Source organism: Rhinopithecus bieti, unplaced genomic scaffold, assembly GCF_001698545.2.
Source record: "Rhinopithecus bieti isolate Rb0 unplaced genomic scaffold, ASM169854v2 scaffold_54, whole genome shotgun sequence".
In the NCBI taxonomy this organism is placed as follows: Eukaryota; Metazoa; Chordata; class Mammalia; order Primates; family Cercopithecidae; genus Rhinopithecus; species Rhinopithecus bieti.
This window is the reverse complement of record NW_016803233.1, coordinates 2810812-2834096: the sequence shown is the minus strand read 5'-3', so window position 1 is coordinate 2834096 and position 23285 is coordinate 2810812. Positions and strand designations below refer to the sequence as shown.

At 47.3% G+C, this 23285-nt stretch overlaps 1 long non-coding RNA gene across 6 annotated transcripts in view; it reads left to right on the top strand.

Moving 5' to 3' along the window:
• LOC108528735 (uncharacterized) overlaps positions 1 to 23285 on the top strand; it is a 283673-nt gene that overhangs the window by 237311 nt on the left and 23077 nt on the right. For 5 of the 6 annotated variants that reach the window (XR_001885281.1, XR_001885277.1, XR_001885280.1 and 2 more), the window contains one exon: positions 2876 to 4843. This is a non-coding gene — a long non-coding RNA (uncharacterized LOC108528735). The remainder of the gene's footprint in view (positions 1 to 2875; positions 4844 to 23285) is intronic. The other variant, XR_001885285.1, reaches the window with a different exon arrangement.

Here is a 23285-nt window from a genome sequence, read left to right as displayed (position 1 = left end):
GAGTGTTCAACCATTGTTGGATGAATGGAGAAATGACTGAATGAATTTCCCAGAATGCACAGATGCTGCACCTAATCCCTTGGAGTTTAACCAGCACAAAAGTTTGCACTTTGCTGGCCATCCCGTGCCAAGGCAAAGCCTTCCCTGAGCCTGTTTCCGTTGTATGTGGGCCCTACCTTATATATTTACATATATATATATAAGTATTTATTGATAGTTGAATGAAACACTCTTCTGAATTGCTAAAGGACAGTATATACAACTTTCAGCTAGGCATTCAGTTTAGTCCCTTAAGGAACAGGAAAGGGAAGGAGGCCCCCCGGTTAGTGTTCAGTCCCCTCCTGCGGGCATAGGCTGCCCAGTGCCAAGTGCACCTTGTGTCTCTCCCCAGCCCTCTCACTGCTGTCTCCTGCTTCCTGCCCTCCGTCCCGCCACGGGATCCCGCCAAACCAGCCCACACGGCCTCCTTTTGTTCAACCACCTCAGTTTCAGGCAAACCAGTCCAGCCAGGTCCCCCAGCCTGCTTTGCACACTCCTTTGAAGCCTTGACAGGCAGCCAACCAAGCTAGCCCAAGCGCGCAAGGCAGGGTGCTGGTGCCGGCGCGCTGGCAGCTGCTTCCCGCCTTTCTGGCTCCTGGGACCTGGCTGCTCCCAGGCCCATTCACTTGGGGACAGAAATGCCTGGACGTTCTCCTCGGCTGGCATGGGCATTGCATCCAGGGCCGCCGGCTGGGGCTGTTCCCACAGCCCAGAGTCCTTTCCCAGGCTCCCTGTTCTCCATAGTGAAACCCTCTGGTTTGTCTCAGGCAGTACCTCCCACAGCCTGTGTCTCCATAAAGGAGAACTGGCAGCAGGAATAGCCTGGCTGGGTTCTGAGCTCTCTGAGAAGAGGCAGGACTGGGCAGAGGGTAGGAGCACTGGCTTTGGCTTCAGATGAGTGTCAAGCACTTCACTCTGACATCTCTAGCTAGGGGCCTATCTGCTTCGTGCCTCAGTTTTCTCTTCTGTAAGTGGGGAGCATAGAGCACCCAGTTCACCAGCACAGTAAAGGGTGATGAATACTGTAGGTTAGCACATTGCAAGCTAAGCCTTCAACAGGAATTGGAAGCACTGTTAACATGTGAGGATCATCATTCTAGTAGCTGAGGAGCATCAGAGCCTAAAAGACTCATGTGTGAAAGAGGGGTCTCCTGTTCCTATTTTTAAATTTTTAAATGTTATTTATTATTATTATTTTGGGAACAGGGACTTGCTCTGTCACCCAGGCTGGATTGCAGTGATGTGACCTCAGCTCCCTGCAGCCTTGACCTCCTGGGCTCAAGCAATCCTCCCACCTCAGCCTCCCGAGCAGTTGGGACTATGGGCACACAACACTGCACCTGGCTAATTTTTTTATTTTTTATAGAGATGGAGTCTTACTATGTTGCCCAGGCTGGTCTCAAACTCCTGGACTCAGGTAATCCTCCCACCTCAGCCTCCCAAGCAGCTCTTGGGAATATAGCACCACCACCATGGCTGGCTAATTTTTTATTTTATTTTATTTTTTGTAGAGTGCAGTGGCTCTATCGCTGCTTGCTGCAGCCTTGACTTCCCAAACTCAAGCAATCCTCCCACCTCAGCCTCCCAAATAGCTGGGACCACAGGTGCCCAGCACCACCCTCAGTTAATTTTTTGACTTTTTTTTTTTTTTGCTGGAAACGAGGTCTCACTATGTTGCCCAGGCTGGTCTCGAACTCCTGGGCTCAAGTAACCTGCCTACCTCATCCTCCCAAAGTGCTGGGATTACAGGTGTGAGTCATTGTACCTGGCCTCCTGTTTTCTAAATTTCAAAAGTAGTGCATGCTTACTGCACAATTTAAGAAATTCAGATAAATGAAAGAAAACTTAAAAAATACTCGTTGTGATCAGGTGCGGTGGCTCACGTCTGTAATCCCAGCACTTTGGGAGGCCAAGGTGGGTGCTTCACAAGGTCAGGAGTTCGAGACCAGCCTGACCAACACGGTGAAACCCCATCTCTACTAAAAATACAAAAATTAACTGAGCGTGGTGGCGCTCACCTGTAGTTCCAGCTACTCGGGAGGCTGAGGCAGAAGAATCACTTGAACCCAGGAGGCGGAGGTTGCAGTGAGCTGAGATCGCACCACTGCACTCCAGCCTGGTCAACAGAGCGAGACAAACAAACAAACACTGTTGCTGGGTGCTGTGGCTTGCGCCTGTAATCCCAGCACTTTGGGAGGCTGAGATGGGAGGATGGCTTGAGCCCAGCAGCTTGAGACCAGCCTGAGCAACAGAGTGACATCCTGTCTTCACAAAGAATTTTTTAAAAAATTAGCTGGACATGGTGGTGGGCCTGCAGTTTCAGCTACTTGGTGGCTGAAGAGGAAGGATCACTTGAGCCTGGGAGTTAGAGGCTGCAGTGAGTTGTGACTGTGCCAGTGCACTCCAGCTTGGGTGACAGAATAAGATGCCATCTTAAGAAAAGAAAATTAAAAAAACCTTTTATCCTACCAACGTATATACTTATGTGTGCACATGTACACACACGTATGCATACCCCTACACACACTAGAATTGCTAGTTTATAACCATATGTAATAATAGTTTATATGGACATAACAGTGCATACCTATTATATTATGTACATATGTAATGCATTTTATATACTTTTCATACATATTTCATTTCATATTAAATACAGATTCTTGCATGTACATATATTTGAAAACTAAAGAATAGGCTCCTCTGGTTTTGTGACCAGTTTTTGTCATTTAATGTAAGCTGAATTTTTTTTTCTGTTAGGGAATTTTTCTGCAGGAAAATATTTCAAGGCCACCTGGTATGTTTACAACACAAACATATTATATCCATTTTACAGTTGAGGACGTGGAAGTGCTGAGATGCAACATAAGTTCCCCCAAATTACTCAGCTACTTGAGGCACAGCTGACATCCAGAAGCTTCTCCGGGAAGGCTTTTGGAGTTCCCCAAGGCAGAGTCAACAAGAACGTAAGTTCCTTGAGAAGAGGGACTGTGTGCCTCACTCACTGTCATCTCCCAACCACCTGCTGCAAAGTGGACATTCTGTTAATAGTTACTGAGTGAATAGACGCAGGAAGTTCAGCCTTTTTTGATCTAATTTCTTGCTCAAAGCTCATCACAGCATTCAACATGTGGCCTCCTCACTAACCTGTGCATCCCCCAAGTCCAGGACCATGTCAGATTGTCTTTGAATCCCTCAGCCCCAGTCCCAGACCTGCACCAGAGCAGGTGTTCAGCAAATGAATATCGAATTGTGGAAAACAGGGATCTCTCCATTCTGGATTCAAAACAGCGCCCTTCCTGTGAAGCTTTTCTGAGCCCTTTCACACTGAAGTTCTCCAAACCTTCGTGTTGACACTATCTGCCTGCTGCCCTCAGTCCGGGAGCAACTTGGACATCAGCCCTACCTGTCACACTGGGGTTGGTGCACCTGGCCTGTTCCGGGACAGATCGCAAGGCTGAGGGTTAAGTAACACCTGGAGTGGTTAGGAGGCTGGGCACCTCCTTCTTGTGAATCTCCCGGGCTGCGTGGCGGGTGGCGGGTGGCTGGCAGGGGAGGACCCTTGGCACTGCTGTGGCTTTGCATTTGCTGCCAGCGGGGCCTTTGATGCCCCAGGGGCTGCTCACCCAGCCAAAGGTATTGTAGAACACAAAAGCTGCAGAAAGCAGCACAAATAAAGTAAAAACGACCCAGGAACTGCCAGGGAGCTTATCAGCCTGTTTCCTGGTCACAGGTATGGAGTGTAGAGAGGCACGGGGAGCATTTCTGGGCCTTGTGATCGCCTGCACGTTGCCAGGGCCCCTGGTATTGTGTACAAAGCATTAACCTGAAAGCTAAGCAAGGCTCTTCACCTTGCAAAACTGACTGAATGAGTCCAAACTCTTAGAGTTTTTGTGAGGGTTAGATAGGTTGATAAGTTAAAGTGCCTACTCTGTGTGTGTGCATCTAATAATGATAACAGCTGCAGTGGTAATAACGATAGCAGCTAATACTTTCTGAGCATTTCATATATGCCAAACACTATTTTAACTGATTTTTATATTAATTCATTTAATCTTCATAATGACACTAAGAGGTAGGTAGTACTGTTGTCTTCATTTTATAGATGAGAAATTTCGCCAAAGCTCAGAGATGTTAAGTAATTTCCTTAAGATGGCACAGCACATGAAAAGACAATCTGGCATTTGAACCTGGCACTCTGGTTGTGAAACACTGGTCTATAGCCACCTTGCTACCCATTTCTTCCCCCTAGCCTTTGGAATATTGTGTTCCCCTAATTATTATGGTAGTGAGGACAACCAGGTGATCATGATGAAGATGAGGATGACGACGATGACAGTGATGGCGGTGGTGAAGGAGGAAGACATGCCCTCATTTCGTATAGCAATCTGCTTCTTGCTGGGATTTCAAATCCATTTTCATTGTTGATCCTGAGAGCAAGCCTTGGAGGGGGAGTCATTTTGAAATCCCAGGAAACTGGGTCTTAAGAGGCGGCTGAAGACCCATGCAGTCATGCGGTGGAGTCTGCGAGGCCCAGAGCGGAAGAGGAGGACATGGGTGTAGCAGCCCATACTGCTGTGCCTACAGCTCTGGATCCTGACTGTGTGAGTGGGCCCAAGGCTGCTGGAACCTCTGGGGCTATAGCAAGAAGGGTGAGGAAGTTGCCCCACTCCTGCTGCCTTCATGAACATTGGTTGTTCCCTCAGGACAGGAAATTGAGGCTGTTCCCTTGACCTCTCCAGACAGTTAGTGGTGACTTCAAGTCCTCTTATGAGATGGTGGATCATAGCTACTGTTGATTGAGGTAAGACCTTCATTTATTTCATTTAAACTCATCAGTAGCCCTGGGAGATGCATATCATATTTCCATCACGGTGTACCATAATTGCATCAATTAATTTTTGCCACGGCAATGTGGAGTAACAACTACAGAATCTGAGTGGCTTTCAATGTTAAGCATTTATTATCTGCACATGTGGGGAGACTGGCCAAGCAGCTGTGCTGAGCTTAGCTGACTGCCTGCTGGCTGATGTCATTTTGCTGGAGTCGCTGGGGTGTCTCCACTCTGCCCTCTGAGTCTTTCGTCTCCTTCTGAAACCAGCAGACTAGCTTGGGGAGTGTCCTTCTTATGGTGAAAAGCACAGAGCAAGAGCAAGACCATTCCCAGGTGAACAAGCCCTTTCCAAGCTTCTGCTGGCCTCTCTTTTGCTAGCACCCCATTGGCTGAGGTGAGTGACCTCACCACGCTGAGTGTCAGAGTGGGAAGGCGCTGCAGAGGTACCTGGTGGAGGGTGAGGGTGCAGATAGGGTGAAGAGTCAAGACCTGTTTGCACTTGATCACAACAGGTGATGTCATCTCAACTGTCCCTCAGGCTTCTCTGAGCTTTGCTGTCATCCTTACTTAAAACTATTTGCATTGTTAGAAAGAAGGAAAGACTAACAGGCACCTAGCAGTGACTGAATACCTAAAAATCCACTTAAGGAGATCACTGCTGTGACTCTCCGAGGCTCTGTGGGACCAGGGGGCTTTATCAAGGTTGCCACACAGAGCAGTGGCTCAACCAGCATTGGAATGTCAGTTGCCTGGTTCCCATTTGTGTGTGCATGTGTGTGTGTGAACCCAAACCTGTGCCCAGGTCAGACTTACGTGACGCTTGCAGTCAGTTCTCCCTCACAATGTTACTTGGGTCCTGGAGGCTGGAAGGAAAAGAAGCTTTAGGAGAGAGCAATTGTGACCTCCTTTCCACAGGTTGCTATCACCCCAGGTTTTCCACAAGCTTCTCCCTGGGTGGCCACCCCAGAGGCTAGAACATAGCAGAGGACTTTTCATAAAATCTTCGGAGTCTTCAGAAGAAGGTTTTTTGAGATAGGTCATGGAGAAATGAGGCCTTTGAGCCATAAATTAGCCATAGTGTGCAGGCTGGGCCCTCACCAGTTCAGCGAAATCTCCAGCCTTGAGAACTGAAACTGACTTGGGGCTCTGATTTTGACAATGGCCTTGAAGTAAGGCACTCCTCCTTGTGTAGTTAGAGCTGCTTCCCCTTCTCCTTTGTCCCGCTTCACCATGGCATAGCCCCAGGGAGTCCAGATGCCAAATTAAGTCTTTGGCCTGTATCCTGAAATCCATTCCCTTAGGAATACTTTTCTCCACTTTCCTGCCTGAGGCCCCTCTCCACACTTTTGCTTGCTTTCCCATGTTAAGAAGACATATTTGAAAGTGATTCCCGGGTGGCCAAAGTCAGAAGGCTGGGTAGCCATCTGCCTTGCCGGCTACCTCCCCAACCCTACCGAGCTGTGAGCTTACAGGTGGTACCATCTGCACTGCTGTACTTTTTTTTTTTTTTTTTTAGCCCTGACCTTTGGCCTAATAAAAGCAAAGTGCAGAGCTTTGAATGAGGGAGATACAAACAAGATGTTCTCTTCCTCCCCCAGCCCCTCTTTTCTCTCCTCCTTCTCCTCCTCCTCTTCTTCCTCTTTCCCTCTCTACACTTACTCTGTGCCAAACATCAATCCAGGGATGTATTTATTTTTCCCAGTGAACTGAGGGTTTATAAGGAGGATGCCCTTTTCTCTGCAAGGGCTAGTATTCTCTTCCTCTTGGAAAACTCCTGTTCATCCTTCTGGACCTGGGGGAAGAAACCCATTTCCCACAAGACTGTTCTCACCACCTGGGTGGAGTTGCTGCCTCTCCATTTTGGAACATCACACTTTGAGGGCTTTGCTCTGGTCCAGAACATACTTACTCTGCTGTTCTGGCTCATCTCTTGGTGTGTGTGTCAACTGAACCGTTTGAAGGGGATGACTGTGGCTCCTTTATTTATCTCTGTGTCCTCTGTGCCCACTACAGTGTCAAACACAACATGGAAGCTAAATATACACGTGCAAAATGGGCAAATGTAGGTACAAGCAGGGACACCCTTAGTTCAGCAGGGACCTTGGGCTCCAGATCACTCAGCTCTAACTTGGAAGCTGGAACACCTGGCTGTGTTGCACAGGCAAGACCTGTGTCTCCATATACACAATTTATTCCTCACACTTGGCAAATGTGTGCCAAAGCTGAAAGAGTTCAACCTTATAGAGTTTGACAGGTTCAGGTTGGCATCCTTGCTCTGCCTTTTCCCAAGCAGGGGACTTTGAGTAAGTTACTTTACTGCTGCCTTTGCCACAGTTTCCCCATCTGTAAAATACACATAGAAACACTTGCTTTGCCTGATTTGTTGAAAAGAATAGAGATGATGTTTGCAAAGTCCTGGCATGTGCAGTATCTATTATGGCTCTTTTATTTATCCTGCAAAGCAACTGTTCATAGTATCACATGGTGGGCAGGGGTAGGGGGCAATAAAAGCGTTTGTGGCAAGGATCCAGTTATTTGCAGCCTTCTCTTCTGTCTGGTTTTGTTTACTGTCATGCAGGAGAAGTGCCTTCACCAGGGCACAGCAGTAAACCTGTTGGCTACTCTAGCCCTGCCTGGATTCCCAGGAAATTGGCAGGAGAGGAGCTGCCTGCTGCTTGTGGGCCTGCAGTTTAGGCTGCAATCACTGTGGGAACACACAGGGTTAGGAAAACAAACACATGACTCATTGGGGACTTCCGACCTCAAGCCAATGAGGTGCTGACACCTTGCAATTTTTGAGGGTTCCCAGTAGATATGCATGTGTCTGCTCAGCCTTCCTTGGACCTGAGCCCATCTCTCTCTGCTCTCACACTCTGTGGGGGGCTAGGGGATGGAATACTTGTGTTCCTACCCTTCTTTCCTCCTTCTGCATTTATTGAGCCTTGCTAGGTGCTGGGAATGTGATGACAAGTAAGACAGTGCAGGCAGGCTACAGACAAGTCAACACATGCGGTCTGCTGGAAAGCAGCCCCCAAAGATGACCATAATCCCTGGGATCTTTGACTGTTACATCACGTAGCAAAAAGGACTTTGCAGATGTGATTAAGTTAAGGATGTGATTAAGTTAAGGATCTTGAGATAGGAAGAGTATGCTGGATTACTCAGGTGGACCCAAAGCAATCACAAATAGTTACTTATTAGTGGTTCCTTATTAGAGAGAGGCAGAGGGAGACTGACTACCGTAGATGAGAAGGTGATGTGACCATGGAAACAGAGATTGTAGTGATGCAGCCGGAAGCCAAGAAATGCTGGCCACCTCTGGAAGTGGAAGACAAGAAACTGATTTTCCTTTGGAGCTCTGGAAGGACCCGGCCCTGTTGTTACCTTGCTTTTAGTTCCTTATGACTTAGTTCACCCTCTAACCTCCAGAAGGCTAAGAGAATAAATTTGTGTTGTTATCAGCTGCCAAGTTTGCGATGATTTGTTACAGCAGCAAGAGGAACTAATACAATGTGTCCTTGCAATGTTATAAGTGTTAACACCACTTCCCTAGTGATGAAGGAGACTGAACAGCCCAGTGGTTCCAAGGTAGATCCCTGAAGTCCCAGTGCTTTGGTTCAAGTTCACGTCTGCCTTTTGTTGGTTAAGGGGCCGTTTGCCATGTTACTTCTCAAAGCCCCAGGTTTGTCTGTCATCTGCTGTAACATCATGATGTAAAATAAGGGTAATAGTCATTTCCATCTCATGCATGGTGGCGAGGATTGAGCTGTGAAACGCACATAAAGTTGGCTGTCTGGAGCACAGTATGTACCCCAGCACCTTCCTCCTGTGCCTTGACTCTTACACCTCCTCATCGACAAGAAGGCACTGGATGCTGGAGAACCTCTCCACAGGGATGTCGCAATGCAGGGCAATGTCTGGAGAGGTGTTCTGGGCTGAGGCTTGTGAATAGGATTGATAGGACATTTAGTAGTTAGCAGTAGGAGGAGGCAGGGGTCCCCGAGACCCAGCACTTCTGCAGGGCTGGGCACTGTGTTGAGGCCTCAGTAGTTTAGTGGCTATTCTGAAACAGTCACTCACTCCTGATCCTCCCAGGCACTGCCGTTCACAGGCAGCCCTAGTTTTACCTCTGTAAACTACTCATGAACATACATCATTCTTTTATTTAGTAAACAGGAATCTCACCCCTGCCATGTACCTGCCAGGCATTGTAGGAGTGAATGGAAGCTGCTGCAGGGTTACCGCACCTGGGCTTTGTCAGAAAGGTACTAGAAGGCCGTCAAAGCAGCTCCTGGAGGACAGTTGAGCAAGTGACTGTTAGAGAAACCTGAGGCTTCGTTAGGGCCAGGACTTGGCCACAGGGTGCTCTTCCGTTCCTGCCTGCCTCTGCTGCATTGAGGATGCAGCCTCCAGGCCCACCATGGGTTTGGGCTCCTTCCCTGGGACATTTGGGATGGTTTTGATGCATACTTGCTGTTGAGATTCTCACCAAATAGCTGCCTGGGCCGCTCTCCTCCTGACCAGTCAGCCACCACCACTGCCACTGCCAGAGGTCCACAGATGGAGGCTCCCCCAGGCAGTGGGAGGAGGCAGGGGTGCCCGAGATCCAGCACTTCTGTGGGGGTTGGACACTATGCTGGGGCCTTAGGCCCTGCAGTCACCACACCTCTGAGGGGCAGGAGCCACTAGGTCCATTTTACAGTCTCCTCACCTATCTTTCAGTTGGTTATGGGACATACGCCCATTTGTTTTCATTTTGCACATACGTTCAGAGGGGAGTAATCATTATCACTGCTTCCCACTGGGGAAACTGAGGAACAGAGAGGCTGGCTGACTCATGGTCACACAATGAGTAAGAGGTGATCCCAGATGAGATTCTATAATTTATACTTTTAATGGATTTTTCAGCTGTGGGTTTGAGGGAGCTTGCTTTGATTCGCTATAGAGAATGTTCTTTTCCCTACCTGGAAATGCAATTGTCATTGTTACTGTGTTGTTGCAGTTTGTTTGCATTCCTGAGACCATGTCAGCAAAAGGCTTGGAAAGGGAAGTGGGTGACAGCCTTGAAGCATCTGGCCTGTAAGAAGAGTCCATTTGGAGGGAGGATCTCAATGCATTTTTTAACATAAATACATGCTAGGCTAGCTGTGCCCACAGACAGAGGGGGTACCCAACCCTCCCAGTTTCTCTGCCCTTGCTGAGAAGCCTGGGTTCTGAACCCCGTGCCTCAGTGGGACACAGAGCTGCTCAGGAGCACACAAAGCTCAGCCTCTGCCCCTGCCTTCCAGTTCAACACAAATGCTGCTCGCGTTGGTGGCTTAGAGCCCAGCAGTGCATTTAGCTCAGTACCATTCCTGGGGTTGGTGGGCAGGTGAAGGTGCAAAATCACCCCTGATGAAGAACCACTGGTGTAAACTAGTGGTTCCCAATATTTGCAATACCACAAATCCCTTTTACTGGTTCTCCTTCTCTGTGAGGGAGTTTATCAACCGAACAAACTTCACAGTTAAGTATTTATTCCTCCACTTTCTTATCTAAAAATATCTGCCAGTGGGAGTTCCTGATCTGGGTCACCAGGCTGAGTTGATATAATTCTGGCCAGTATCGAGCAAAGAAGCTTGATATTTTAGGTGACAACTGTGGCCTTATTGGAAAGGAAGGTGCAATTTCCGGTAGACTTCTTGACCCTTCGAAAAATAGACTGAGGACCCCCATGGAAGAGTCCTGAGATTGGAATCACTGGTATAAACTTTTATTTTGCTGTTCGGAATTAAGAATTTCGATCAAATGTTGATGGAAGTTTCCTTTGAACTCCACGTTTCCCCGGGAGCCTCCATCCTGTCTCTTGTCCCCTTTTGGCATGAGCAGTGTCATTATTCAGCATGTATTTATTCAGTGATCACCACATGCCTGGCACGTCCCTGGGTGTGAGGTTGCCGCGGTGAACGGCAGATGCAGCCATGGTACTAATGGGGTCTGTAGCCAAGTGAGGGAGGCTAAGAAAGAAAGAATGTCATTTCCAGCAGTGATAAGTCCTAAGAGGGAGGTGCGGCACGTGAATGGGCTTGAGGGTGCTGGTCTCTGGAGTAACAAGCCTCTGTAAATAATCAAGTCACCCATTTCCCACCCCTGCCCTGATGCACAGTCTTCACTTGGCCTGTTTAGGATCATTTCACAGATTTGACAGGGCCCAGTTTGTTAGTTGACTCCTTGGGGACGGAATCCTTTATTGCTCGCAAAAATATGCTCTGCAGTAGACTGTGTCTTGCTAATTGAGAGGCATTCTGAGAAGTGGAGCACCCCTGCCTCATTAGATTCAGTAAGAGGAGGCCTTATAGGTACGTTGAACCTGGCCTGGTGGACAAAGCTCCCTGCTGAGAGCTGGGCAGGTCTTCGGAAGGAGATTTAATGTTCTTCAGTAGGAAAGATGGTAGTTCCTCTCTCTGTCTCCAAAAGTCTGCAACCAAGTCATCAGAACACAGAAGGGACCTTGCAGCCATTGTGTCTTTGTGCTCAGGTCCTGTCTGAGGGAGGGAAGGGAGGCAGAAGGGAGGGGAGAGATGGATCAGCTCCATTTGTCAAGCCAACCTGCTCAGCACAGGGTGCCCCTCCTCTTGGCCACTGGAAGGCTTTCTTTCTTTTGGCCACAATCAAACACCATTTCTTCTTTCTGCGTTTGTTCCCTGTACGTCAACGACCGTTGCTGTGCGAAATAGTAGCCGCTTGGCAGGGGAGTTCATGAAGGTTGCAGAGCACCTGCTCAGGTTCCTGCCTCTCCTCCTTTCCCCCTTCCTCCCTCCTCCCACTTTTCCTTGCCTGGCAGCTACCTAATTCTTCTCTTTTAAAATACAGTTCAGTGAACAATCCACACCAGCTGCCTTGGGGAATCCTCCAAAGAGACAAATTCTACCCTGTGCCCACCTCTCCTCTAGTTAACACCTTTCAGTGTTCCCTCCCCTCCTGTTGTCCTTGAGTTAATGTCTTAAAGTCACGGCCCTTGCTCAGCCTCTAAGGCTCTGGTGGGTGCTCCTTCCCCTTGTAGCTGGGTGGGTTTCAGGAAATGCCCCATCTGGTCATGAGAGATAGGCAGCCATACCTCAGGGGAGACGGTGGCAGGGGAGACAGTCTAGCCACAAAGAGCAAAAAAGACAGGGATGAGATGGCTCAGAGGGAGCCTTGGTAAAGGCTTTGGCTCTTTCTCTGTTGAGATGGTACCATTGGAAACTTTTTAGCAGGTTCTGATTTGCATTTTAATGAGATCCTTCTGGCTGCTGTGTTGAAAGTGGACTGGAAGTGGCAAAGGTGGAAAGACAGGCCGGGTGCGGTGGCTAATGCCTGTAATCCCAGCACTTTGGGAGGCCGAGGCGGGTGGATCACGAGGTCAGGAGATTGAGACCATCCTGGCAAACACAGTGAAACCCTGTCTCTATTAAAAATACAAGAAAATGGCCGGGCGCGGTGGCTCAAGCCTGTAATCCCAGCACTTTGGGATGTCCGAGAACCCGGCGGATCACGGAGTCAGGAGATCAAGCACCATCCTGCGCTAACACGGTGAAACCCGCCGTCCATACTAAAAAATACAGAAACTAGACGGGCGAGGTGGCGGGCGCCTGTAGTCCAGATACTCGGGAGGCTGAGGCAGAGTATGGCGTAAACCACGGGAGCGGGAGTCTTGCAGTGAGCTGAGATACGGCCACTGCCACTCCAGCCTGGGCGACGAGCAAAACTCCGGTCTCAAAAAAAAAAAAAGAAAAAAAAAAAAATACCAAGAACCGCTCAGCCACGCGCTCCCGGGTGGCAGGCGCCTGTAAGCGCTAGCTACCGGGAACTGAGGCCAGAGAATGCGCGTACCCGGGAGGTGGAGCTTGCATGAGCCGAAGATCCGCGCCACTCTGCACTCTAGCCTGGCGACAGAGCGAGACCTGTCTCAAACAAAAAAAAAAAAAAAAAAGGGTGGAAAGACAGACCAATCAGGAGACTATTGTGGTAATCCAGGGTATTACAGTAATCCTGGCCTGGTGGAAGCAGAGGAGACTGTAAAACATGATCAGATTCAGAATATATCTCAAAGGTAGGATTTGCTGCTGAATTGGCTATGGGGTGCCATAAAAAATATGATCCTGATTGTTCTTTATCTTGTGCAACTACAGAATGAAGTTTCCATTTATTGATATGGGCGAATCCTCAGGGTGAGAAGGAGTGCCTATTTGGTTTTTTTGTGGATAGAGGTAGAATTGTTACATTAGAGATGTTGGTCAGACATCCAAGTGGAGACAGTAAGGAGGCAGCTGCATGTACAGATCCAGAGTGTTCACTTGGCCAGTCCCTGGTACTCAGACATGTGATCAAATACCACTTTAGATGTCACATGGAGTATGTTTTGAATGAGGTTAACATTTAAATCAGTAGACTTTGAGGAAAGGACATTACCCTCCACAATGTGAATGGGCCTCATCCGATAGTTGAAGGCTTTAAGAGTAAAAAGACTGAGGAAATGGCAAGTGGGAATTCTGACTCCACACTGCCTTTGGACTCAAGCTACAGTTATCAGATCTTCCTGGGGGCTCCAGCTTGCTGGTCTGCCCTGCAGAGTTTGGACTTGCCAGCCCCCATAATCACATGAACCAATTCCTTAAAATCTCTTTCTGTCTCTCTCGTCAACATACACACATCCTACTGATTCTGTTTTTCTGGAAAATCCTAATACATGGAACAAAGGGATAAATTTGGATATCCAAAATTTATGCAAAAATGGATATTTGGATTTGTATTTGGGACTTAAGTTATTTACGACTTAAATATGAGTGTGATCATCAAGAGAAAATTGTGGGCAGAGAGGAGCCAGTCCACAGGGCCGCACAGCACAGGTTGAGATTCAGAAATTATGTATGTTTGTGTGTGTGTGTTTGTGTGTGAGTGCTTGTGTGTTTGTATGTGTTTTTGTGCTTTTGTGTGTGTGTGCTTGTGTGTGAGTTCTTGTGTGTGTGTTGTTTGTGCTTGTGTTTGTGTATGTACATTTGTGTTTGTTCTGTCTCATGCGGTGTACTTGGTTTGTGTGCATATGTTTGTGTTGTTGTGTTGTGTTTGTGTCGTATATGTTGTGGTGCCATGTGTGTTGTATATTGTGTGTGTTTGTGCTTGCATATGTGTTGTGTTTTGTGCTCTGTCGGTGTGTTGTGCATATGTTTGTGTGCTTGTGTGTGATTGTGTATAAGTTTGTGCATGTGTGTTTCTGCTTCGTATGTGATTGTTTCTGGCTTGTGTTGTGTGTTTCATGCTTGTGCTTGTGTGTAGTTGTTTAGCATGTGTGTTTATCTGTATGTTATGTGCATGGTGTGTTTGTGTTCGGTATGCATGTGTTTCGCTGCATAGTGTGGTGCATGTGTTTGATGTATTTATGCTTGTGGTTTGTGTGTTGTGCTCGTTGTTTGTGTGTTGCATATGTGTGTTTGGTTGTTATGCATGTCCGTGTGTTGTGCTGGGTTGTGTACTGTGTTGCTTCCTGTGTGCATCGCTGTAGTGTGTGTGTTTGGCTTGTATGTGTGTGGTTTGGTGTGTGTTTGGTGTGTGTGTGTGCATGTGTGTTGTGTGCATGTGTGGTGAATGTGTGTGTATTTTCTGTGTGTATTTGTGTGTGTGTTGTTCGTGTGTGCATGTGTTTAGTGTGTGTGTGTTTGTATTGGTTGCTAAGCACTTGGTGTGTGTCCGGCATCCCCTATTACTAGATGGAGCTCTTCTTAAAACAGTTTGGATGTCATCATGGAGAGCCATGTATCTCCTTACTTTTTCTGGAAGTTTGGGAAGGGATTCTCATTGGGCCACCTATGTATTTGACTGAGGCTTTGCAGTTCCCGTGTCACAGTCCCTCCAATGTTCTGGGCAGCAGACTGGCATCCAGCCTTTCCTTCTCCTCTGTCAGAAATGGATTATTCTGGCATCTTCCTTCCATGCCATTTTCAGTTCCCCTAACCTCCAGTCTCTTGAAGCCATTTAGCGTCTCTTGGTACTGAGTAATCCCGTTTATTAAAGCATGTGAAGCTTCCTTAATGACAAGTGTTGGCACAAATAGTTTTGCAGCCCCAACGGACAGGGTCTTTTGAACTTGGTGACTGGAAAAACGGTCGGTGTGAATAATGTGAAGTGCAGGATCATGGTGATGAATTTTCCTCACCCTCTTTGTTCCTTGTTTTCTTTGTAAGGCAGAATGTTTAACCCATATTTTCCAAGAACTGTGTAGGTGGGTTGCTGGGGACAATTGATTTTTAGAGAAGTGATGTTTCTTTGGATGTGGAAACCAAGAAGCAAAGAATAATATTGAGCAACAGTCCTCCTGATGACCAGGCCTGGGCTAATTATGGCAATAGTGTTGCAATGTGTTTGGGCCATTATGCAGTATAAGAACACCACTTCCCCCCAAGATGCCCTGGACACAAGGTAATCCTCAGGGCCTTGCTCTAGCCCCGTGTCACCCAATGTCAAGTGGATCATCTACTTTCTAAGGCTGTAATTGGTCCTAAAGAAGAAGTGGAGCCTGGCAGGAGGAAGGGACACAGGTATTTGTGTGAGGAATACTGAGTGGTAATGGTAGTTCTGGTACTGCCCTGGCTTGCTGTGCGAGTCTTCTCACCTGTCTGAGCAGTGGGATCACCATCTTTGAGGAGATTGGACTAGGTGGTTTATTTTATTTTGAGAGAAGATCTTGCTCTGTCACCCAGGCTGAAGTGCAGTGGTGCAATCTTGGCTCACTGCAACCTCTGTCTCCCGGGTTCAAGCAATTCTCATGCCTCAGCCTCTCAAGTAGCTGGAATTACAGACTTGCACCACCACGCCTGGCTAATTTTTGTATTTTCAGAAGAGATGGGGTTTCACCATGTTGGCCAGGCTGGTCTTGAACTCCTGACCTCAGGGGATCTGCCTGCCTCAGCCTCCCAAAGTGCTGGGATCACAGGCATGAACCACTGTACTCAGCCTTGGACTAGGTGCTTTCTAAGGAGTGGGGATGGGTCAATGGGAGGGTGCCTTCCCTAAATAAAGGGGCCAGCCCTCCCTTAGCATCCACTTGTTGTATTGTGGGAGGGTGGGTTCAGTGCTGCCAAATTAATTTTTGGACTTTGAATATAATGAAAATTTCTGAATTTGGGATGTAGGCAATAACTTCCAAAATATTTGAAACACCCTGTGGGTGAAATCTGTAGTTGGATAAAGCCCCTAGGACTTCACTTTGCAACTCAGCATTCATGCATTGCTCTCCGTGGCTTCTTATAGGCTGGGGGCCAGGAGGTGAGGGAAGCTCTTGTGATTTGTTTTGTTTTGAAATTAGTATAAGTATCTTCAGGAACTAAGAGAGCAAAACCAGACTGGAAGCTGGGTCACAAGATGCTGTTGCCTAGAGACTTAGACAGAGGGCATGACATTCGCTCCCTCATAGAGGGAGACGGCCGACGGCAGGAGCCTCAGCAGCCCAGCCCCTTAAGATTGATCCCTGGGTCCTCCACCCACTGTCTCTGGCTCTGTGGACTCCATGGCATTCAGAGCTAGGGAAAATCAATTATTTCAACATCTTATTTTTTTCAGTTAATAATTACATTTTGGAGATCTTTGTGTGTGCACATGTGTGTGTACACATACATTATTCTTTTTTAACTGCTGTATAGTATTACTGAAGTATTTTCCCAAACTATTTCTTACACACACACACAGACACACAGACACACACACACACACACACACACACACACACACATGGAGGCCAAACATCTTGTCTTTTTTTTTTTTTTTTTTTTTTTTTTAAAGACAGGGTCTTGCTCTGTCATCCAGGCTGGAGGGCGGTGGGGCAATCATGTTTCACTGCAGGCTTGACCTCCTGGGCTCGAATGATCCTCCCGCCTCAGCCTCCCAAGTAGCTGGGACTACAGACATTTTCCATCACACCTGGTTAATTATTTGACTTTTTTTTGTAGAGAAGGGGTCTCACTACGTTGCTCAGGCTGGTGTCAACCTCCTGGGCTCGAGTGATCCTGCTAACCAGCCTCCCAAAGTGCTGAGACTACAGGCATGAGTCACTGCACCTAGCCCCAAACATCTTACTGGATAAGCCTTTCTTGGCCACTCTATGCAGACAGGCCCCATCTCGCACCTCCATCTTCCCTTTTTTTTTTTTCTGTCTTAATTGATCACCATAGCACTTATCATCATCTGACCCACCATATAGTTATTTGCTTATTTGTTTGTTGACAGTCTGACACCCCCAACCCCTCATGAACCCCAGGAATGCAGAGACTTCTGTTAATTTTATTAAGTGCTTTATTCCCTGGAAAATGGTTGGTGCCTACTAAATGTTTGTTAAATGCATAAGTCTCTATTTTGGAGATGACCTCCAGGCCCAGCCTCAGGCACAGAGAGGTAAAGTAACTTAATCAAAACTGACAGGCAAATCTGGGCCCAGAGCCCATGCTCTAATCTAAATCATTACTACCTGCCTACTGGTAACAAACAAAACCTCAGCACAGTGCCTGCAACACAATAAGGACTCAGTAAATGTTAAATAAAGGTAATAATGCTTACAACAACAATCTTTGCCCCCAGAAAGATCCTTACCTTGAGGAGATAGCAAGGATTTGAGATGTTCAATATAAAATACCAAGTATGGTGCCTGTGCATAGTTGGCCATCAATGAGTGGTGGCTATCTACTATTATGCTTGTTTTATTATACTTTAGCACATTGTGTTGTACTTAAATGCCACTTGTTTGCCCTACTTATCTTTGTCCCTCCTGAGGGTGCAGAGTGAGCCTTATTCATTCCAGCATTCCTACAATCTTGTACATCCATACAATTCTTGGTATGTGGTTGACATACACTACTGTAAGGTACATGAATGAGTAAGTAGATAAAGGAACGAACAAATGGGCCAGTGGTTTGTTGGGGCCACTCTGGCCAGTGGTTTGGGGACATGCTTCCTGGAGTCTTATCCCCTCTTGTCAGATTCAGGTTTAGGACAACGGTACAGTTGTTCCATTGTTCCCAGATAACATATCCTATCTTAACGTCTTTGCTGGGGCAGCCCTTGGACACACCCTGAGCTCCTGCCCTATCACTGGCCCCACTTGGACCCCTTGTGGGCAGGCACCACTGCAGCCTGCTCTGAAAAGAGCTTTCATGTGACCAGCTGACCCTACTCCTTGACTCCTCCCTTCTCTGATTGAAAAAAAATGTTTAAGGGGACATTTCTCTCTCCTAAACTTTTTATGTTCCATTGAAGACCTAGAAAACATGTTAAATAAAAGTGCTTTGCAACAGCTAACCTATGTCTTCTGGCTTGTACCCCACAAACACCTTATCTAATGGGTAAGTCAGTTTTTATCTTTATTTTACTACTGAAGAAACTGATGCTTAAGTGTTGCATGCTTTTTAAGTCACATAGTATTAATGAAAAAGCCTAAGGCCAGAACCAGCTGTCTGCACACAACCCCAATGCTTTTTCCACAAGAGTCACCCACACGGCTGTATTTGTTTGTATTTTCCACCCTTACCTGCTTCCAGAAGACTTTGGAAGGGTGTGTTACATATTTAATGATCCAGGGCAACTTTCAAGTCTGTTAGCTCCGTGTGACACCGAGTTGCCCTGTACGGTGTCATGAGGAGAGGCTTCAAAATAAGCTGAAGTGGTTTCTGCAGATGACACCACTCAAGGGTGAGGATGCTTTCCCTTCTGCCATGTTTTCCTTTCCTGTTGGATTTGACTCTTAGATCAGTTGTTCTAAGACTGGGTTGAAGGTTGGAATTGCCTAGAGGATTTTTTTAAATCCTGCTGCTAGTACCCCAGCTGCAAAGATTCAGATTTTGTCTGAAATGGGAGCAGGGCATTGGGATTGATAACATCTCCCCAGATGATTCTATTACGCAGTGGAGTTTGAGGACCACGGTCTTAGGGCATCCCTGTTACAGGGATTCTGGGGACTAACAAGAAGCTGCCGACCCCAAACTATTTCAGATGTAGTTCCAGCCCTCCTAAGCAAGTCTTGGGTCAAACCTGCTCACTCTTGCTCAGATTCATAACTGCTCACCTTTCAGAAGAAATGACAATGCTGAAAGAGGAAACCAAGGGGACAAGAGAGATGGCAGTCATCCCAGCAGCTGTCTTGTGTTGTGCCCCTACTGTGTGCCAGACACTGTCCTAAGCACTTTACTTATATTAACTCATCCAGCTCACGACCAACAAAATGGCCCTAAGAAGTCTCTGTTGGTGTCATCCCCATTTTCCAAATGAGAAAACTGTCCATGGGGTTGGTCAGTCACTTGTTCAACCTGGGAGTGGCACAGCTGGGATCTGAAGACCGGGAGCCTGGCTCTGTAGGCTTCTGTTTAAGTGACTGCATCTGTTGCCTTGTGGGATGTTCTTAGAACTGTAGGATACTGGTTCCCACATGGCCGAGAATCTTCTCTTGCTAGTTCATGCTCCATGGTGATGCAGAAGCATAGTTCTAATCTGTCATTCTGTTGCTCAGGAGCCTACACAGCCCCCCATTGCAACTGGAGGGAGAAGCCAAGCTCCTTAGCACAGCACCTGAGAAATACCCTTTACAGCCTGGCCACTGGCTGAACATTTCTTTCACTCTCCATGCCACACTGCTCTGTTAGTACCATCTGAAGGTCTTCTCCCTTTTCTCTGTCCTCTAAATGCTCACTCTTCAATATCTAACTCAAATATCCTCTTCTCTAACTTGTTCAGGAAGAGTGAGTGAGGCCCTTTCTTTGTTCCCCAGGCTCTTAGTTTCTCCATCTCTGATCACATAGATCACAGCCCTTTCTTTAGTTTTCTCCAGGGGACCAAGGAGTGGGGCTCTGCCTTTCTCATGTCTGCTCTCCCTTCACGGCCCCCCACAGTGTCTTCAGTGGATGGCCAGCCTCTCATGAACAGGATGTCCTCTTGTCTGAGGTTCTACCTTGTTCCAGCCATGGGGTCATACTCTCTTTATCTTTTGACTATCCAAAGGTGTTCTGTTTAGGACTGATGCCTTCCTCCAAGGTACTTTGGGCTCCAAAGTGGACAGTTGACATCTGCTGTGCTTTCTGAGGCCAGGCTTTGGTTTTTGATGAATCCTGAGCTTCAGTGGAGATGTGTTAGCCTTGGGCTTTCTGTGTTCCTGAGTTCCTCAGAGTCCAGAAGAAAAGGAAAGCTGACACTTCCTAGGAATGACCTGTGAGAAGAGAGGTTGGTGTCTTGCTACTAAGTTCAGCTTGGTTCCGGACTAAGTCACCATGGGCCAGAGGAGGCAGGGACAAGAGAGATGAGATGGTTTCTTGGCCACTAGACGGGAAATATTTTTGTTTGCTTGTGTACTTTTGTGGAAATGGTGGCAGTTGCTCACCAAAGAGAACGAAAACTCTTTTACTAGAGCCCCACCAGGGTCTGAAGAGGATGAGCGCATGGGAGCCATTGTCTTGTAAAGGACACTGTTGAGACCTTGCTACTGCTACAGTGAAGAGCACAGGAAAAGCCAAGCTTTTGGATGAATTCTAAGAATTTTTCATGCAGAAACCCATGCATGATGAGAATACAATCTTCATTACAACATTGTTTGACATAGAAAAATGAGACTCAGCTTAAATGCTCATTAGTTAGTGATTGGTTGATTAAATTGTGATCAAATGGAACACCAATACAGCTGTTTAAAAAATTAGTAAAAAAAAAAATCAGTATGTGAGATGATGCATCTGTTAATTAACTCAACTTAGCCATTCCACAATGTATACATAATTCAAAACTTTATGTCGTACATTATAAATATGTACAATTTTTATTTGTGAATTAAAAATTAATCTAAAAACATTAGTGGCTGTATGAAGTAATCGGTAACCATCTTGAAGCTATATTAACTACCAAAGAGCAATGTCAACCTTAACAACACTGACTTTTTAAAGAATAGGGCCTAGAACAGTGTGTGGAATATGCTAACAGCTACACACTAATGCACAGCCACCAACCCCAGATCAGTTACGTGAACTTCTGCATTCACAAACACGTTTAACACACTCTGTGGCTACTGCCTCTTTACCGACCTGAAAGTCAATTCTAGAGGACAGATGCTCCGTGAAGGCAGGTCCTAGCCTGCCCATTTGCATTGGTATCTCCAAGGCCAACCTTAGAGAAGGCACACAATAGGCTTTCCATTAATATTTGTGAATGAATGAATGAACGAACAGAGAGAGGAGTTTTCTTTCCACAGTTTCCTTCTACCTGCTGCTACTCCTTGAGCGTATGAGGCTGGAATCTAAGCCCTGAGGTCACTCACTGCTCTGCTGGGTACTGTTCCCGGCCTCCGGGCCTTTTTCTTGAACTTCTATGCTCTGCAAGACTTTCTCATTATCCTCTAGGCTACAGAGAAACAAGGAGACAGAGGAGAGCCTTGAAATGGACCTTCAAGATTACAATGTGTAGCTGACATTGTCAGTGAAGTCAGGCAGATCTGACTTTGCTGATTAAGTTAATGTATGAGCCGATCCTCCCCGGAAGCTGGGATCAGCCTACCCGTCTAATGGTGGGCTGGTGTCAGACCTGCTGGGGTTTGGGTCCTCGCTCCAGCATGGCTGCCTGTGTGACCTTGGCCACTTTACTTAACCTTGCTGAATCTCAATTTCCTGATCTGTAAAAGGAAGCTAAAAATGCTTCTCTTGAGGTTGTAGTGAGGATTAAATGTGATAACATAAGTGAAAGTGCCCTTTGAAGCAAGAGGAAGGTGAAAGTGCTTATTGTGTCAGGAGAAATGTGTGGAGGGCCCCCTGTTGTTCTCAGGTGTCTCATCCTTCTCAGGGAAAAATCCCCATGCCAAGTTAGGAGAGGTTATAATTTGACTCTTTTTTATCCAGGCACTTCTCTCAGCTGCCCAGGGTTTTCAGCTTAAGCAAATAAATTACCCTTCTCCACTGGGCTCTGTGTTCTGTAGCCAGCCATATGTTTAAGCTTGATAGAGATTTTTATCTGACTGGGTAATATTACCCAGCAAGGGATGACATTTCTTATCAGAGGCCCTGAGGAATCAGAGATAGGAGCCCTTTCTTTTTCCTGGCCGCCAGTCCTCCATGTGCAGGGCTGGCGGGGAGGCTGGGAGGGGCTGGCTGGGCCTGTAGTGGGCATCAGCTGGTCCTCTTTTCTTAAGACAGCACTCCTGTTAGCTGACCTGCACAGAAGTAGGTCATTTCGAGATGTTTGCATCTTGGAGCCACTGATAGAGGCAGGGCAAGGGAGAGTGAATGAGGAAGGAAGGCGGGAGTATGATGATGCCTGCCCAGCTTTGGGCGGAGGCAGAGCACTTGCCTGTGTGGGGCCCTGCCCTTCTCTTGAGAGGCAGGCAGCCCTTTGCTGCAGAGTCAAGGCCTGGAGATTCTGTGTCTCTATAGGGTGAAGGGCACTGGAGACCTACCAGGGGCTGGGCCGTTGGAGTGGCGGGTGCTGGGGAGCTTCCATGGGCCCCTCCAGGCCCACTCCTTGCTCTTCGCTGCCTTGTTTTGTGCCCAGAAAGCTGACTTGTGTGGATGCATTAGCAGGGTGGATGCAACACAGGGTTCCCGTGATCTCTGTTATCTGTTTGCAAGGCACTGGCAGGATGGGAAGGCAGGCGGGGGAATGAGGTCGGGGGACCTATTCTTCCACTGCCTCCCTGCTGCTCCCTGACTGATTCAGGTAAGGTTTACACAGAGGGATCTAGGTTTAAATTTTGATTCTGGTATGCACTTGCTGTGTGATATTAGGCAAGTGGCTGAACCTCTCTGTGCGTCTGACTCCTTATCTATGGTAACGCTTTTGCATTCCATTGATCTCTTTGCCTTTCATTTGCCCTGAATGTTGAAGGAAAGGACACTGCTGTATCCCCTGAGGGCCTGTCTGAGCCCAAAGTACACGGGGAACAAGGGCTCCAGGGTGGGCAAGAAGATGACTGATGATCACGTGATTTGGAGCTATAGCCTCCATTGGGGACACATGCTCTGGGCTCTTTCTCTCCTGAGTTTTGGGAAGTCCTGGCCTGTGCAGCCTAATTCTCAAGTACTAATCTTGCAATCATAAGAAAGGGAAGGAGAAGTGGTTTTCCTTCTCCCTGGACCCATTCCAGCCAGAAGTTCCCGACTTTGCTTCCTTCCTGTTGGTGTCCACTCTGTTTCCTTCCATCCCTCCCCTAACCTCTCCCATCCCAGACCTCATGTTGGGCAACTTGAGTATAACTGTCTCTTCTTCCAGTGGCCAAGTCCAAATTCTGAAAGCACAGTTCTGACCATGTCCCTGTCCAGCTGAAAAACAGTAGCTCCATTTCACCCACAGGCTTGAGGTCAGACCTCTCAGGGGACATCTAAATCCACCGCAACATCACTCCAGCCCGTGAATAAAGCGTGAATGCCTCCGAGCCTCTTATGTGGGG